General features: G+C 38.4%; 1 long non-coding RNA gene across 1 annotated transcript in view; it reads right to left on the reverse strand.

The window, feature by feature from the left end:
• Positions 1-532: 532 nt before the first annotated feature.
• Positions 533-20,049, reverse strand: part of LOC133258079 (uncharacterized) — a 50,263-nt gene continuing 30,746 nt past the window's right edge. Inside the window, exon 3 of the long non-coding RNA XR_009739800.1 lies at positions 533-630. This is a non-coding gene — a long non-coding RNA (uncharacterized LOC133258079). The remainder of the gene's footprint in view (positions 631-20,049) is intronic.

Here is a 20,049-nt window from a genome sequence, read left to right on the forward strand (position 1 = left end):
ATATGGAGCACAAGAAGAAACTCTAAGAACTATTATTTGGTAAGGGATATAGGAGGCATATACAAACAATTCATGAGCAGCCATGAATTTTAATAAATATCAAATTATTGATCTGGGGTTTGTAGCTGAGGAAGAGGAATTCCAAATGACTCTCTCAACCCCCCCAAATGGAATAAAGTCAAATAATCAGTTAGAAGTTGATTTTGAGATAGCTTGTTAGAACAGGCACATATATGCCTTCCTAATCCTTGGTGAAAAAATAACATTGTTGTCTATTCTTTGACAGCTCAGCCTAATTATTAATTAAATATTAAAAAGACATATTTAGAATTAGCTCTATATTTGTTTTGAAATATGAAATATTCTTTTTCTAAGAGAAAAAAATCATTCCAGAATCAAGTAAGTATATCCAGATACCATCACTATATGAACACAACAGAGCACAGAGGCTAGAGTGCAAAAGACATCTAGGTGCCAGTTTCACTTACAATCTGAAGTGAGGCCCAACAGTCCTATGAGAGTCTTACCTCCATCAGTGAACTTGGTGACTATAAGCTGTTAGATGTAATTTGGACAGTGATGAAGTTCCATGAAGCAGATGCTAAAGGCCCAGAATGGTCCTCCTGGGACCTGTAGGGGATCAAGCAAAAGTACCACCTTAAAAACTCTGATTGAGGGCTTTCCTGGTAGTTCAGTGGTAAAGAATCCCCCAGCCAATGCAGGAGACACAGGTTTGATCCCTGGTCTGGGAAGATCCCCCATGCTGCAGGGCAGCCAAACCCATGTGCCACAACCATTGAGCCTGCGCTCGAGAGCCTGGGAGCCATACTACCGAGCCCACATGTCCCAACTCTTGAGCCCACATGCCACAACTACTGAAGCCCATGTGCCCTAGAGCCCCTGCTCCACAACAAAGAAGCCACCGCCAAGAGAAGCCCACACACGGCAACTAGAGAGTACCCCTGCTCCCCACAACTAGAAAAAGCCTGTGCCCATCAGTGAAGACCCCAGCATAGCCACAAACTAAATAAATAAATAAAAATGTTGAAAAATCCTGAATGAGCATTGAAAACTTATTCATCTTTGATCAATTCCCGGTAATCAGAAGTTTAAGGTTTAAAGGAAGGGGCTGAAGTTGCCATAAGCTTACCACCTTCGTACATAATCAAAAGCAGCATTTTTATTCCAAAGGGGTTTAATTACCCTATATTATGAAAACATTCCCAGAAGTGTTTGCAATTCTGTAATATTAATATTACTTGCAATTTTCCAAGCAAACATTTTCCAAAAGTATAGTTAGTTTTTCTAACTTAAACCATGATTTAATTTCCCTCTTGTATTGAAAAATAATTAAAATGAATTTTCTTTTTTCTCTCTAGAGCATTTCCTTTTCTTTTAAGGCATATGGACCACTTATAAATCAGATTTACAGAAAAATGATACAAAAGATGACATGTCAAGCAATTATGCAATAAAACAAATCAATTGTAACTGTTTCAACCGGTTTTCAATAAATTAACTGACTTCATTCCTTTGATTGCCCAATTTTGTCAAACTGCCACCCTTGTAAGTATGAAACACATTTTGATGATTTTGACACTAAAGTATGCTGTATTTAAACCTAGATGGTCTTTTATACATCCCTGAAATTCTAATAATTTGGAGAGCTGGTTTTTCTATGGAAAATTTTTTATCGTAAGTGAAGAATGCTCATGGATTTCACATTCAGTTCAGTTCAGTTCAGTCGCTCAGTCATGTCTGACTCTTTGCAACCCCATGAATCGCAGCATGCCAGGCCTCCCTGTCCATCATCAACTCCTAGAGTTCACTCAAACTCATGTGCATTGAGTCAGTGATGCCATCCAGCCATATCATCCTCTGTCGTCCCCATATCCTCCTGCCCCCAATCCCTCCCAGCATCAGGGTCTTTTCCAATGAGTCAGCTCTTTGCATGAGGTGGCCAAAGTATTGGAGTTTCAGCCTCAGCATCAGTGCTTCCAATGAACACCCAGGACTGGTCTCCTTTAGGATGGACTGGTTGGATCTCCTTGCAGTCCAAGGGACGCTTAAGAGTCTTCTCCAACACCCGCTATTGAAAAGCATCAATTCTTCAGCACTCAGCTTTCTTCACAGTCCAATTCTCACATCCATACATGACCACAGGAAAAACCATAGCCTTGACTAGACGGACCTTTGTTGGCAAAGTAATGTCTCTGCTTTTGAATATGCTATCTAGGTTGGTCATAACTTTCTTTCTAAGGAGTAAGCGTCTTTTAATTTCATGGCTGCAGTCACCATCTGCAGTGATTTTGGAGCCCAAAAAAATAAAGTCTGACACTGTTTCCACTGCTTCCCCATCTATTTCCCATGAAGTGATGGGACCAGATGCCATGATCTTTGTTTTCTGAATGTTGAGCTTTAAGCCAACTTTTTCACTCTCCTCTTTCACTTTCATCAAGAGGCTTTTTAGTTCCTCTTCACTTTCTGCCGTAAGGGTGGTGTCACCTGCATATCTGAGGTTATTGATATTTCTCCCGGCAAGCTTGATTCCAGGTTGTGCTTCTTATAGCCCAGCGTTTCTCATGATGTACTTACATTACCTTTACTTAAAAAGTTAAATGATTTTTCTTATGAAAATAATTCTTAATCCAATGCCCTTTTAAAAATTTATCCTACGTGACAACTCAGGTAGGAATCAGCTGGGATGTTTTTCTTTTATTTTATTCTCAATCTTTTGTAGTATAATAGAAGAGGCTTTACCAAGAGGCTTCACAAATTTTGTAAAGACTATTACATCAATCAACTATGAACATGGTTCTATGAGAATGCATATTTAACCACCAACAGTGATACACAAAAATTCCGTAAATTATGTTTCAAGGCTCAAGCCATGGTTCACTTTCCGTACATCAGTTAGCACATAACTCATAATAGCTTCCCCATTTCTTCAGCAGAATGTCTTGGCTTATGTTGATTGATTGCTTTTTTAACTACGTTGGAAGTAAAGCTGTTCTAATGGATGACAAGCAAAGAAGCCCTTCAATTACTTCTTTATTAATGTCATTCTTTTCTATGTAGTTGTCATTAATAATCCTTTCACCAATGTTTCCTGTTACAATTCTAAAAAGAGTTAGGTTTCTGCCATTTGATGAAATATATACTGGTTTCAATTTACTACATTTTTTTTTCTTTCAAGTAAAATGCAGTCTCTGTTAATTTTTCTTGAAATTGCCTGTATGGGATCTTCTGATATATTCATGCTTCTAGTCATTGGTGGTGCTTCACAGTGAGCATGTATATGATGCAGACATGGTACCTCCATTTGTATACTCAGTCAGTAATGCTTCAGAAGCTCTCTCCCCTTAAACAGCACTCAGTCAGTTCAAGACTGATTCATAGAAAATACTCAGGAAATCATTAAAAATAGAGACATTACTTTGCCGACAAAGTAGTAAATTGAAACCAGTATATACTTTGCCAACAAAGGTCCATATTTAATCAAAGCTATGGTTTTTCCAGTAGTCATGTACAGATGTGATAGTTGGACCATAAAGAAAGCTTAGTGCCAAAAAAATGAATGCTTTTGAATCATGGAGCTGGAGAAGACTATGTCTTGAGAGCCCCTTGGACTGCAGGGAGATTAAAGCAGTCAATCCTAAAAGAAATCCACCCTGAACATTCATTGGAAGGACTGATGCTGAAGCTCCAATGCTTTGGCCACCTGATGTTAAGAGTGGACTCACCAGAAAAGTCCCTGATGCTGGGAAAGATTGAAGGCAAAAGGAGAATGGGGTGGGAGAGGATGAGAGGGTTATATAGCATCACCAACTCAGTGCACATGAATTTGAGCACACACTGGGAGATAGTGAAGGACAGGGGAGTCTGGCGTGCTGCAGTCCATGGGGTCCAAAGAGTTGAACATGACTTAGTGACTGAACAACAACAAGGCATTAAAAGCAAAAGTGCAAGGAGTGAAAAATGAATATTTAGCACCTATACACTCTATAATATCTTGCCTAAACATCAGATAACCTTATGAAATAAGTATTAGCTAATATTATAATTTTCCTAAAAAGTTTGTTTAATGAATTTCCCAAGGTCATACCTTGACTCCAAAATCATATTCTATATATCTTAATTGTAAATACTGTCCACAGAAATAAAACTCGATAGGTGGGGTCTGTATGCTTTCTAAAGTAAGGAAGAGTTTCATTAGATACTTTATTATGAGGGAGCATTCTTTCAAAGCTGAAGCTTCCCTGGTGTCTCAGCAGTAAAGAACCCACTCTGTGGGAGAGGAAGAGGGTGCGATGATTTGGGAGAATGGCATTGAAACATGTATAATATCATATATGAAACGAGTCGCCAGTCCAGGTTCGATGCATGATACTGGATGCTCGGGGCTGGTGCACTGGGATGACCCAGAGGGATGGTATGGGGAAGGAAGAGGGAGGAGGGTTCAGGATGGGGAACACATGTATACCTGTGGCGGATTCATTTTGATATATGGCAAAACCAGTACAATATTGTAAAGTTAAAAAATAAAATAAAAAAAGAACCCACCTGCCAATGTAGGAGGTGCAGTTTCAAACTGTAGGTTGGGAAGATCCCTTGCAGGAGTCTTGTACAACTCGCTCCAGTATTTTTACCTGGAGAATCCCATGGACAGAGGAGCCTGGTGGGCTACAGTGCATAGGGTCACAAAGGGTTGGGCACAACTGAAGCAACTGAGCATCCAAGCATGTACTTTCAAAGCTGCTGATGTTTTAGCAATAGCATAGAGAGGAAAGGAATAGTCATTTCTTGTATTTGTCAGGGTCCTTGTCACCATATGGTCTTTATGAGAGCCTATTTACTTGCAGATACTTCTGAATAGGAGAAATGATGCCTTCAGTAATTGTTTAATAGCGCTGCAATAGATGGATATCAGCAGAAATATATGACAGAAGTAAAACAGTTATATCTGCAGGACCCTAGAAATGATTGAACATGGAGACTGAGAAAGTGATAAGAGACAGGGATAACTACTTTGTTTCTAGCTTCCATAAATGAGGAAACTTTCATACCATTCATTTAAAGAGAATACAGTTGAGAAACAGATTTGAAGTGAAAATTACTAGGTCATTTTTAAATCACATAGAGTTCAAACTTCCTATAAAACACGTAAGTGAGATTTCCAGGAACCAGCTGGATTTACGAGTCTTGAGTTCAAGGAGAAAATTAAGGCTGAAAATGCAACATGTAAGTGATAACTGAAATCAGGAATGTAATTCAAGTAACCTTGTAAGTGTGGACAGCAAAAAGAACCCAGAGCTGATAAAGCAGCCTTGCAGAATATAACTATTTAAGCAATGCGCAGAAAAAACATAAGCCCACAAAGGAAACTAGAAAGAAAATCTAAAAAATAGGATGGAATCCAGAAGAAAATAAAGTCGTAGAAGATAAGGAGTATTTCTTGCTTTAAAAAGAGAATCCTCAACAGTGACAAGTAAGATGAAGCAAAAAGGGCCCATTTTATAGGCCGTTGTTTATCCTGGGAAAAAAACCAAGGGAATGAATATGTACCAAAGTGATGGCAGGAAATGTTTCTCCCTCTATAAAGCAGTTCTCCAGGCAAGAATACTGGAGTGGGTTGCCATTTTCTCCTTCAGGGGATCTTCCTGACCCAGGGACCAAACCTGTGTCTCTTGTGTCTCCTGCATTGGCAGGCAGATTCTTTACCACTAGCACCACCTGGGAAGCCCCACTATAGAGCAGTTCCATTTTCACAAGAGGTTCAGGACTTAGGTATAACTGAAAAGGGATGTACTTTGGCCACCTGATGTGAAGAGCTGACTCGTTTGAAAAGACCCTGATGCTGGGAAAGATTAAAGGCATGAGGAGAAGGGGATGACAGAAGATGAGCTGGTTGGATGGCATCATCGACTCAACGGATATGAGTTTGGGTAAACTCCAGGAGTTGGTGATGGACAGGAAGGCCTGGCATGCTGCAGTCCATGGGGTTGCAAAGAGTCGGACATGACTGAGCGACTGAACTGAACTGAAAAAGGGATGTGATGTCAAAAGCAGATATTTTAAGCATAGGAAAAGCCGTTACTTTTTTTTGTTTCCAATGGTATTCACCTGTGAGAAAGCAAAGAGGTAAAACTGTTGTTGTTGTTGTTCAGTCACGTCTGACTCTTTGAGATGCCATGGACTGCAGCTAAATCAATCCAAAACTGAGATTTTATAAGGGGTGGCCACCGATGGGCAAGGAAGAGAGGAAGGGTAATAGTGACAGAATGACTGAAGTGATGGACTTTGGAACCTAGGGTTGAAGACGATGAAAGTGAATCTAGAAAGAAGCAGACAGATTAAAAGGAAATGGAGAGGCTCAAGGCCTAAAGTTTGCCAAAGGTCAAAGAGTAGACATACTAGCTTTACAGAGTTGGAAGGATAGACGGATTGTCATAGTTGCAAAGAGTGTGAAGTTTAATATTTTACATGTAGTATATATAGCACTAGGTTTTGCTGTATTTCAAGATGTGTCTTATCTGTCCCATACCAAATTAATATAAAGGTAAAGACCATTATAGGGGACTGGAATGCAAAAGTAGATAGTGAAGAAATACCTGGAGTAACAGGCAAATTTGGTCTTGAAGTACAGAATGAAGCAGGACAAAGGCTAATAGAGTTATGCCAAAAGAATGCACTGGTCATAGTAAACACCCTCTTCCAACAAAACAAGAGAAGACTCTACACATGGACATCACCAGATGGTCAATACTGAAATCAGATTGATTATATTCTTTGCAGCCAAAGATGGAGAAGCTCTATACAGTTAGCAAAAATAAGACTGGGAACTGACTGTGGCTCAGATCATGAACGCCTTATTGCCAAATTCAGACTTAAATTGAAGAAAGTAGGGAAAACCACTAGACCATTCAGATATGACCTAAACCAAATCCCTTATGATTATACAGTGGAAGTGAGAAATAGATTCAAGGGATAAGATCTGATAGGCAGAGTGCCTAATGAACTGTGGATGGAGGTTCATGACATTGTACAGGAGGCAGGGATGAAGACCATCCCCAAGAAAAAGCAATGCAAAAATGCAAAATGGTTGTCTGAGGAGGCCTTACAAATAGCTGAGAAAAGAAGAGAAGCTAAAGGCAAAGGAGAAAAGGAAAGATACACCTGTTTGAATGCAGAGTTCCAAAGAATACGAAAAAAGATAAGATAACCTTCCTCAGTGATCAATGCAAAGAAACAGAGGAAAACAACAGAATGGGAAACTCTTCAAGAAAATTAGAGCTACCAAGGGAACATTTCATGCAACAATGGGCACAATAAAGGAAAGAAAAGATACGGACCTAATAGAAGCAAAAGATATTAAGAATAGGTGGAAAGAACACACAGAAGAACTGTACAAAAAAGATCTTCATGACCCAGATAACCATGATGGTATGATCACTCACCTAGAGCCAGACATCCTGGAATGTGAAGTCAAGTGGGCCTTAGGAAACATCACTACGAACAAAGCTAGTGGAGGTGATGGAATTCCAGTTAAGCTATTTTAAATCTTGAAGATGGCACTGTAAAAGTGCTACATTCAATATGCCATAAAATTTGGAAAATGGGGCCACAGGACTGGAAAAGTTCAGTTTTCATTCCAATCCCAAAGAAAGGCAATGCCAAAGAATGTTCAAACTACCACACAATTCCATTCATCTCACACGCTAGTAAAGTAATGCTCAAAATTCTCCAAGCCAGGCTTCAGCAGTACGTGAACCATGAACTCCCAGATGTTCAAGATGGATTTAGAAAAGGCAGAGGAACCAAGGATCAAATTGCCAACATCCACTGGATCATCAAAAAAGCAAAAGAGTTCCAGGAAGACACCCATTTCTACTTTATTGACTATGCCAAAGCCTTTGACTGTGTGGATCACAATAAACTGTGGAAAATTCTTAAAGAGATGGAAATACCAAACCATCTGACCTGCCCCTTGAGAAATCTGTATGCAGGTCAGGGAAAAACAGTTAGAACTGGACATGGAACAACAGACTGCTTCCAAATAGGGAAAGGAGTACATCAAGACTGTATATTGTCACCCTGCTTATTTAACTTATATGAAGAGTACATCATGAGAAACGCTGGGCTGGAGGAAGCACAAGCTGGAATCAAGATTGCAGGGAGAAAAATCAGTAACCTCAGATATGCAGATGACACCACCCTTATGGCAGAAAGTGAAGAGAAACTAATGAGCCTCTTTAGGAAAGTGAAAAAGGAGAGTGAAAAAGTTGGCTTAAAACTCAACATTCATGTTTAAATGCCATTCTCCCTAATCATCCCACCCTCTCCATATAATATCATATATGAAACGAAACACCAGTCCAGGTTCAATGCATGATACTGGATGCTTGGGGCTGGTGCACTGGGACAACCCAGAGGGATGGTATGGGGAGGGAGGAGGAAGAGGGGTTCAGGATGGGGAATATGTGTATACCTGTGGCGGATTCATGTTGATGTATGGCAAAACGAATACAATATTGCAAAGTAACTAACCTCCAATTAAAATAAATAAATTATATTAAAAAAAAATCTCAACATTCAAAAATCTAAGATCTTGGCATCTGGTCCCATAACTTCAAAGCAAATAGATGGGGAAACAGTGGAAACAGTGACAGACATTATTTTGGGGGGCTCCAAAATCACTGCAGACGGTGACTGCATCCATGAAATTAAAAGATGCTTGCTATTTGGAAGGAAAGTTATAATCAACCTAGACAGCTATTTAAAAAGCAGAGATATTACTTTGTCAACAAAGTAATCCATCTAGTCAAAGTTATGGTTTTTCCAGTAGTGATGTATGAATTTGAGAGTTGGACTATAAAGAAAGCTGAGCGCTGAAGAATTGATGCTTTTGCACTGTGGTGTTGGAGAAGACTCTTGAGAGTCCCTTTGACAGCAAGGAGATCCAACCAGTCCATCCTAAAGGAGATCAGTCCTGGGTGTTCATTGGAAGGACTGATGCTGAATCTGAAGCTCCAATACTTTGGCTACCTGATGCAAAGAACTGACTCATTTGAAAAACCCTGATGCTGGGAAAGATTGAAGGCAAGAGCAGAAGGGGATGACAGAGGATGAGATGGTTGGATGTCATCACCGACTCAATAGACATGAGTTTGGGCAAACTCCGGGAGTTGGTGATGTACAGGGAGGCCTGGCATGCTGCAGCCCATGGGGTTGCAAAGAGTCAGACACGACTGAGTGACTGAATTGACTTAAAGGACATTAGAGGGGCTTCCCTAGCGGCCCAGATGGTAAATAATTTGTCTGCCATGCAAGAAACCCGGGTTGAACCCCTGTGTTGGGAAGTACCCTGGAGAAGGCAATGGCTACTCACTCCAGTATTTTTGCCCTGAGAATTCCATGGACAGAGGGCCTGTCGGGCTATAGTCCATGTGGTCACAAAGAGTCACACATGACTGATTAACAGTTTCAAAGACCAACAGAATTGAAATCAAAGACTTAACTTCAATTATGTCATTCACAAAGTCATTAGGATAGTCTTGGAAATTATTAAGACTAAAGTAAAAGGGTGGGGTACTAAAAAGACATTGCTAAACCAGTGTTATGTCAATCAACTCATAAAGTCTTATTTCATTTAGAACTTATCTAAAAGAAAAATCAATTGAAAACGTGCAACATACAATAGATTGAGACGATCAGTCACCGACTTTTCTGAGAATTAGCCACTACAACTCAAACCACAGATAACATTATGAGAAACAAGAGAAAAATATTTGGCTATTAACTGACAAGTATTTTCCTAGCAAAAATTTGCTCAAATGTTTTGCTTACTTTTTTTACCAGCTTTAGAAAACAACATCCTTCTTAAATTTTTTGGTTAACAAATTTCAAAAATAGATTTTGATGCTATCTTCATATGACATATGCAATATCATTACATAATGGTGTATATTTTACTAAAGCACACAAATATATTACTGTCTTTTTTTCGTACCCAACTTTACTGAGATATAGTTAACTTATAGCACTGTGTGTATTTGAGGTGTGTAGCATAATGGTTTGATGTATGTATGTTCTGTGAAATGATTACCACAATAGGTTGTTTGACACATGTATTATCTCACACAATTATAATGCATGTGTGAGTTGTGTTTGTGGGGGGCTGGCTTTTGAGATCAGTACTCATAGCAATTTTCAAATACACAGTGCAGTGTTTGTTGTTCACTATAGTCACTGTGCTGTTCATTACATCTCCAGAACCTATGCATCTTATGACTGGAAGTTTGTAACCTTTGACCAGCTTCACCTATTTTCCTCACCCCATGGCAACTATCAGCTTTCTCTGTTTCTATGAGTTTGATTTTTATAGAGGATGTGGAATAAAGGAAACCCCGGTGGAGACAGTGGCTGACTGTGTTTTTGGGGGCTCCAAAATCACTGCAGATGGTGATTGCAGCCATGAAACTAAAAGACGCTTACTCCTTGGAAGGAAAGTTATGACCAACCTAGACATATTAAAAAGCTGAGACGTTACTTTGCCAACAAAGGTCCGTCTAGTCAAGGCTATAGTTTTTCAAGTAGTCATGTATGGATGTGAGAGTTGGACTATAAAGAAAGCTGAGGGCCGAAGAATTGATGCTTTGGAACTGTGGTGTTGGAGAAGACTCTTGAGAGTCCCTTGGACTACAAGGAGGTCCAACCAGTCCATCCTAAAGGACATCAGCCCTGGGTGTTCATTGGAAGGACTGATGCTTAAGCTGAAGTTCCAATACTTTGGCCACCTGATGTGAAGAGCTGACTCATTCATTAGAAAACACCCTGATGCTAGGAAAATTGAGGGCAGGAGGAGAAGGGGAAGATAGAGGATGAGATCGTTGGATGGTATCACTGACTCAATGCATATGGGTTTGGGTAGACTCTGGCAGTTGGTGATAGACAGAGAGGCCTGACGTGCTGCAGTCCATGGGGTTGCAAAGAGTTGGACACAACTGAGCGACTGACCTATACACTGTTCATGGGATTGTAACTTGGTATAGCTACAATGGAAAATAGTACAGAGGCTCCTCAAAATATTAAAAATAGAACTAACATCTGATCCAGCAGTTCTACCCCTGGGCATACCTTAAGGAAATAAAATAGCTATTTTAAGATTATCTGCACCTTACATTCATAGAAGCATTATCTACAATGGCCAAGACATGGAAACAATCTAGGCGTCCATCAAGAGACAAATGGATAAAAATAAAAATAATACATATATATATAAATACACACATAATGGAATATTATTCTTCTAAAACTCATCTCCCATAACCTGATATTCAGGTGTCCTAGTTTTGTGCTCTAATTTTTATCAATTGTAACATATCTTTAGTAGACTGTTGGCCCTAATTGATCTATGACTAAATAAGCTCTAGCTATCAAACTAGAATTAATGCATTATTGCTAGGATGGTTATTTTACTTCTTAAGTGGATGGTTCTGAAGCAAAATCGACTTTAAATATTTTATGTATATATATGTATATTTATATATATGTGTGTATATATACATATGTGTGCATATATTACACATATATATACACACACATAAAAGAGAACTAATACTTCTTAATTTCTTATGTTCAAGGATATTCCAGGAGTAAATTTAAGTACATTGTAGTAGCTCATTTATTGTTGACTGTTTATTGTTTTATTTTAAGATAGTTTGTTTATGTAGTATGTAGCCATATATGTAATGGTTATACATTGTAATAGTAGAAAATGTAGAAATATGAGAGGATATACAGAAGAAGTTCTCCCTCTGTATCCTATCTCCTCAGTTCCTATACCTTTACACTTTGGTAATAATCACTGAGCCTAGGACTTCTGAAATATCCTTAAGAATATTTTCTAGTATTCTTTGGTAACATGTCTGTTTATATATTCTACATATGAGATTTATGAAATATATCTGTGTGATGTCTTCATTGTGGTATTATTTATTATTAACCTAAGAACGAAGATTACTTTTGCTTTTTAAATTTCCAAGTGAAAAGGGTTTTTCCCAATATCATTATCAATTTCTAATTTCATTAAGTAGTAATCAAAAATTAATTAATTAGAAATGAATACCCTAATTGAGACACAGAAGTTTGTGAACATGACCATGAGTAGGAAAATGGCAGCCACAAGAAGTGTGTACATTAATTGCATGAGCTTCTAAAGTTCTTAGGATCTATAAGGGCAGGTGTATCATTAATAGCTAGTCTCCATATACACTCTTAAGGAGTTTATTCCTTTTGTATCTAGCAATAAAATGAGGCAGAGCTGACTCTGAATGACTCCATCACTTCTCACAAACATAGGTCATAAGAAGCTTGTCATTACTCACAGAGTTTCTCAGAATACTTGCTCTGAAAGAAGCAAGATAACCAAGTACCCAGTAAGCACATGCTTTGAGGAAACTAGACTTACAGAGAGGTCACATGGAGAGAGAGAAATGCCCTGCCCAGCCCAGCCATCTCAGCTAAGGTTTCAGACATGTGTGTGGAGGAGCCATTTTTGCCACCCACCCAAGTCAAGCCTTCAGATGACCTCAGAATTGGTCGACATGTAACTGAAATTGCATGAGAGAGCTATCCAGCTGAGCCCAAGCAATGGACAAAAGCTTGAGGAATAATATATTTGTATTTTAAGTCTTTTATGTTCAAGCAGCTTTCTGTACAAGAGTGGGAACAGCAGGAAATTAAGCGATGACATGAACAGAAGGGTGACACCTCTTCGTATGACACAAAGCAAAAGGGAAAGTAAGGCTGGAACTGATGAGATTAAGGGGCATGCAGATAAGATGACAGGTTTGAGACAAGCAATATGATTTGAAATTGGTACTGTGGGAAATGGAAATAAGAGTTGAAAATGGAAATGGATAAGGATATCTGGGTGATATCATAGGTTAAGCTGAAATCTATGTTTGCATTGGTACCATTTACCTAGTTGTTAAACTCATTCATGAGAAGGAAATCAAGGGTCTATGAATACAATATAATGAAAGTGTAAGTTATACAGATAGTAAAATGACTAGAAATGAAGGCAGCACTTGGGGTGTTAAGGATGTGAATCTGGAACTCTTTACTGAAAGCCAGAGAAGCCAATACATGGCAATTGCAGAGAGGACGGTTACAACTGAAGAAGGCTCGAGGTGGTAGAGTTTATGCTATGATCCTCAAAAGATTTCCCCAGATTTGGAAGCATAACATAACTTTAACAGCATCCAGTTTTAAAGGGAACAGTTTAACCTGTTGAAGAGAAACATTTTTAATTCTTTGATATGTAAAGCCAAATTAATATCTTCAATAGTTTATATTACAAATAGCTATTATGAAAGTTTCCTAACTAAACTTAAAAGTTTTGATCAGCAAAGGATACCATGGACTTCTCAAAGCCAAACTTGCACCAAAAAAGGTCATGGTCAGTGTTTGTGGTCTGTTGCCTGTCTATCCACTACAGCTTTCTGAATCCTGGTGAAACCGTTACATCTGAGAAGTACATTCAGCAAATTGATGAGAAGCACTGAAAATCGCAATGCCTGCAGCCAGCATTGTTCAACAGAAAGGGCCCAATTCTTCCGCACAATGCCTGACTGCAGGCTGCACAACCAATGCTTCAAAATTTGAACAAATTGGGCCACGAAGTTTTGCCATCCACCATATTCACGTGATCTCTTGCCAACTGACTACCACTTCTTCAAGCATCTTCACAACTTTTTTGCAGGCAAAATGCTTCCACAGCCAGCAGGAGGCAGAAAGTGTTTTCCAAGAGTTCATCGAATCTCAAAGCATAATTTTTATGCTCTAGGAATAAACAAACTTATTTCTCGTTGGCAAAAATGTGTTACTTATAATGGTTCCTATTTTGACTAATAAAGATGTGCTTGAGCCTCGTTGTAAGAATAAAAAATTCATCGTCCAAATTCATAATTACTTTTTTTTACCAACCTAAATATTTCTCAGATGGCACTAGTGGTAAAAAAGAAAAAACAAAAAACTTGCCTGTCAATGCAGGAGATGCAAGAGACGGGGGTCGGGAAGATCCCTTGGAGAAGGAAATGGCAACACACTCTGGTATTCTTGCCTGGAAAATCCCACAGACAGAGGAACCTGGTGGGCTATGGGGTGGCAAAGAGTCGGACAAAATTGAGCACACACAGTGGCATACATGGTCAAGTAAGTGCTATACAAGGCAAATATCTGAGCCTAAGCAAAATAAAACAAGACCTTTGATGACACCTTATAAACAAAATAGAGAAACGTTGCTGAAGACCTGAGTATGGTTTTTAAGGTTCAATCAGGAAGCAAGAAGTACAAGTTTTAGCCATTAAGACTGGATTTAATTTAAGGAAGAATTTTCTAGTAGTAAGATCTCTCCTTTCAGTGGCCTCAAGAGATGATGACTTGTTTATAATTGAGGTAGCAACTTCGAAAGGGGATTCTACTGCCAGGAGAGTCCCTTAAACCTTGATAAACGTACAAGCATAAAATTTGTCTATAAAATTAATATAACCAGTTCCAAGCATTCCTTTTATAAATTACATCTATCAGGGAAAAAAGAGTCACATGATTTCTTTTCTTTTCTCAATTAGGATCTTTTGAGGAAGATTTCAAGCAATAGATTTAACCAGTCTTGTCCACAAGTCACAATTCCAGGGTGTACCCACAATATCCAACCTACTCATGTAGCTGTTCCCAGCTCAAGCACTGGGGTAGTGGAATCCAAATTGTCATTTCCATGATTTCTAACTTCCTTAGTCTTGTCTCTTAACTAGATAAATGTTCCAGTCTCTCCCAGTTTGATTGGTAATAGTGTCCTTGTCCTCCCAGGGGTACCTCCTAAATATACCAGCCAGCAATTTAACTGGTGCAGTTGTCTGAATAATAAACCCTCCCAGTGAATAAACCTTTTCACATGTGCCAGGCAGCCGAGTCATTTTCATGGCTACAGGGGCCAGGCTGGGTGACTGTCTCAGGTCTCACCTAGACCAACACGAGGTTGTTTCCACAGAACCATGTCCCCCTCAGTCTGTGCAAACCTGATGGAATACATTTCCTTCCTCTCTTTTAGATGACCAAAAGTCCCCAGGAATTATACTAGTTTTGTTCTCTTGCCTTCGCCCTCCTTCATTTGTCTGCCCACCATACTGTATTAATCGCATTCCCCCCAAACAGGATAAATAACTACTTTTTCACTCCATCTTTGTTCATTCATTTTTTAATTTTTCTTTTGCCTTGTGTCTCTGATAGCTTTGGCAGTTGATTGGTTCTTTATTTTGAGCTTTAATGGTAACTCTGTGGTTTGCTATTTTACTGGAGAAACAGCCACAGTATAAGAAATCATACATCTATCTCTGGAACTATGCTGGCAGATCTGTATAATTTTCTACATATTTCCCCTAAAACTTCCCATAGCCTATGTTTACATGATTTCTTTTTAACCATTATATTTCTAGCTTCCTATTTTAGCGCTGCCAACTCAAGGAAGTCTTATATGAATGGATATATCCTTAGAAGGAATTTAAGAGGAAAAGTACTTAAAACTGCAAATCAAAACACCACTTGAGTTCTATATGAATCTATGGTTAAGAGAAATGGTTTATTTACACCCTCTTTAGGCACATTTTTTTCTTGGAATGGCACTCACCATAATTTGTGGGCAGTGCTCATTAAATATACAGTTCAATTTTAGGAAATAACTGATAAAGAGAATATATTATCAAGAACTTGTTCCTATAGATATATCCTTTATACATTAATTTTGTGCCAGCATGGCCTCAATTTCATTCTCTTTTCTTATTTAAATTGCCTATCGAGTCTTCTGTCTTTAGAAAGATATGAAATAGTCTGAAAATGTTTATATCCCTTAATCTAAATATACAGAATCATAAATTATACAGACAGGGTGGAGTTGAGAGTTGCATTAAACTACTTGGTACTTTAGTTGATGAGTTTGAGAACCTGTAGAAGTTACATGAGTTAGATATAGTTTCAAGGAAGGAAAACCAGATTTCCTGCCCCTATTACTGTATACTGTCTGTTATAAACTCCCCTAATAATCTGGGGAGTTTATAACAGACAAAATGATTTCATCAACTTCAGCTATAACTGATTTTAACTGGGAACTCCATTTTCTCAAAGCAAATTTCAAAGAAATACTGAGTCCATTTCAAGTTTAATAAAATTTTACTTTTTCTTTAACAATGGCCTTTTCCAAAGTTCAAACATTTTAACCAAATATTCAGAACATACTACTCATGAAAAAATTAAAGACAAAATTTTACTCCTTAATCACTTCTTTTGCCTTTCAATTTTAATTGGAAGAACTTGAAAGTATAAGCTACAAAGAAGATTAATTCCCTTTCTCATCACAAATGCCACAGTCCTTCAGTCATTTATAACTTTTTCCTGGCAGAGCTGCCCTGCAGCAACTGTATAATCTTTTCCCAATGCCTGGCCAGGTTTCCCTGGAGCCGCTTTCCAGGAATGTCTGGAATTAGAATATTTTTTGGTCATTCTTTTCTTCTTTTTTCCTTCAGTAATCATATCTTTTTTTTCCTGTCTCACACTTAACTATTGGATATACTGGATGGTATTTCAGTGATCATTTTAAAAGAAAACAAAATTTTAGTCTCCATTGAAATGATGGTATCAAGCTATCATCAAGTCCCATGAGTAAAAGCTGAATGGAAATAATAAACTTCAAAAATGTTTATAAAGACTTAAAAACTATTAGTAACAGTTTAACTGAAGTATAATTGACATTTACTATACTATTTATCACAAGTATACAATTTGATAAGATTAGACAAGTGTGTACACTCATGAAAACTATCACTGCAATCAAGATAATGAAGATATGCTTCACCTCTGATTACAATCTTTTCATCCATCCCCGCTTCCCTCCTCCGCCTTGTTCACTCCAGGCAAACACTGGTCTGCTTTCTGTCATGATAGATTAGTTTGCATTTTCTAGAATCTTATATAAATCATAGTCTGTACTCCATTTTGTCTAGCTTTTTTCATATTATAGTTATTTTGAGACTAATTCATGCTGCAGCATGTTTAAATAGTTCATCTGTTTTACTGCGGAGTAGTAGAGTAGTACTCAACTGAATGACTGTATCAGACTTTGCTTATCCATTCATTTGTTAATGGACATTTGAGTGGTTTCCAGCTTGAGGCTATTAGAAATAAAGCTGCTATGAGCACTTGTACATAAGTTTTTGTATGGACATATGTTTCTGCTTTTCATGAGTAAATACTTAGGAGTAGAAAAGCTGGATCATATGGTAAATGTATGCCAAAGTTTTTTTTTTTTTTTAATCCACAAAGTGTTTTTACCAAGTTGTACTATTCCACATTCCCACTAGCAGTGTATAAGAGTTCCACTTCATCTACATCTTTAGCATGGTAGGGCCTGCATTTTTTATTTTAGCCAAACTTGTAGATATGTAGTGGTATCTCATTATGGTTTTAATTTTCTTTTCTCTAATGACTAATGTTGCCAGGCACCCTATATTACTCCGCTTGGAATAACAATGGGACCTGCCGCTTTGTTATTTATGTACTTGTCCTGGTGTCTCAGAGCCTGAGATCTCCACGTAAAATGGCTGGACTAAGTAAGATCCACAGAACTCGTTTAATGGTAAACCGACGGGGGAGCCTGGTGGGCTGCCGTCTATGGGGTCGCACAGGGTCGGACACGACTGAAGCGATTTAGCAGCAGCAGCAGCAGCAGCAGCAGCAACAGCAGCAGCAGCAGCAGCCAGAGAAGGCAATGGCAACCCACTCCAGTACTCTTGCCTGGAAAATCCCATGGACAGAGGAGCCTGGTAGGCTGAAGTCCATGGGGTTGCTAAGAGTCGGACACGACTGAGCGACTTCACTTTCACTTTTCACTTTCATGCACTGGAGAAGGAAATGGCAACCCATTCCAGCGTTCTTGCTTGGAGAATCCCAGGGATGGCGGAGCCTGGTGGGATGCCATCTATGGGGTCACACGGAGTCGGACACGACTGAAACGACTTAGCAGCAGCAGCAGCAGCAGAAATGCATAAATCTCCCCTCAGTCAGGATGATAAATAAATAAATCATAGCTGGTGGAAACTAAACTCTAAATCAAGAAAAAGAAATCATCTTAAAAATTCAAAGGGAAATCATTCTGTAGATATTATTTACTAAAAGAACCAAAAGAAGTTTTCATTGTTTTGACAAAATTGCTCAATCCTCAATAATATGTAAAAATGAATGATCTTAATAGAACAGTATCAGAAAACCAGGAAAAGAGACTGGGCTGAGATTACAGAGCAACCATATAAAACGGCAGTCAGGGTGACATCTCTAAATGCTTGAAGGAAAGTGTGACTGGTGCCAGATTTTTATTCCAGCCAAATTGGCTTCCACCACAACAGGAAGACATCTGCAAAAATGTCTCCAACAACTCAGTAAATCATAAACTCTTTGGAAAAAAAAAATAAAAACACACTTCATTAAGCGAAGGAGTGAGCTTATCTATTCATCTATTTATTTGTGAAATAAATATTTATTAAATCATTGTTGCAAAGGTACTTATTATTGCAAGGTGATAGGGTCCTAAGAAACCGTAGAAAAGGTATTATGTGTGCATGTTAAGTCACTTCAGTCATGTCTGACTCTTTGCAACCCTATGGACTGTAACCCACTAGGCTCCCCTGTCCATGGAATTTTCCAGGCAAGAATATTGGAGTGGGTTGCCATTCCCTCCTCCAGGGGATCTCCCCAACCCAGGGATCAAACCAGCATCTCTTATGTCTCCTGCATTGGCAGGTGGATTCTTTACCACTAGCGCCACCTGGGAAGCCCAGAATAGTTATCATTTTTCATCAAATGGATATTAGCCTTTAAAATACATTGCTATTATGGATTGCTGAAATATTAAATAATGCTTCCCATCTAAAATATAGGAATTTAGTTACTATTAAGCTGTTTTGTAGTTAACTATTTTATCTGGCAAGATCACTACAAATTCATTCTGACTAATCCAATACTATGGTTATCAGAAACTCTGTGGTTATTTACTACTTATACTAAATGGGAATAACCAATTAGGGAATAAATATGTAATTAAGTAAGGAAATTTAATTAAGTAAAGAAAGTTTGATTGTACAGTCAATGGTCACCATCATTTTAAGATTCACAGAAGGCTTCAAGATCACAGAGTCCCTCAGGGTTCTAACTACAAAAATGTGATCTCACTGTCCAATAGATGTCAACAATGCCCAATTCTGGAATTGTAAATAACAGATATCCTGTTTCACATAGATGTTTAGATTCAAGTGACAGCTTACCTATCACATCCTGCTCTCCAAATGATTAGGCAAGTAGTGGGTGGAGAGGATATTTGATCTCCATGATGCCTCTGCCCCACTGATTCCGTGTTGGACATATTCTTGATTATGCAGTGAAGGCCTTTACATCTCTTGAGAGGCTATCAATAACCAGGAAAATGTTAGAACTTTGATCCTTTTCAGACAGTAGCACCTGAAAATCTTCCCCAGTAGGCAGCTAGGGAGCTAGTTGACTCCAGGATAAATATGAAGAATGAGAAGAGCCCCTTTCAGAGAAACCCTGGAAATTGAATATGCAGTCTCCCCTCTTTACAAATCCAATCTATTTCATGTTATTTTGAGCATTTACTCCATATAATGGAAGGTTTTTGTTAGAAGCACAAAGGTGGTGGGGATACGCTTCAGGAAAACAACATAAATTTCTCCACTATTATTTCAGCATTCCTTGTTGACTCACATGCCTCTCTTGCAATAAATAATTTACTGTAATAAAAAATTTACCACACTAAAACTATCATTAAGGTCACTGAAAGAATAAATCATGGTGTTTTACAGAGTGTGCCTAGCTAACAAATTCACTGCTTGGATTTTTATGCTCTGGGTGATGGGATGTGCAGGGAAGTTAGAGGAAGTAGAGATAACTGAATAAAAATGAAAACATTCTTAGAGCAAGCCACCA

This window comes from Bos javanicus, chromosome 12 (genome assembly GCF_032452875.1).
Source record: "Bos javanicus breed banteng chromosome 12, ARS-OSU_banteng_1.0, whole genome shotgun sequence".
NCBI lineage: Eukaryota > Metazoa > Chordata > Mammalia > Artiodactyla > Bovidae > Bos > Bos javanicus.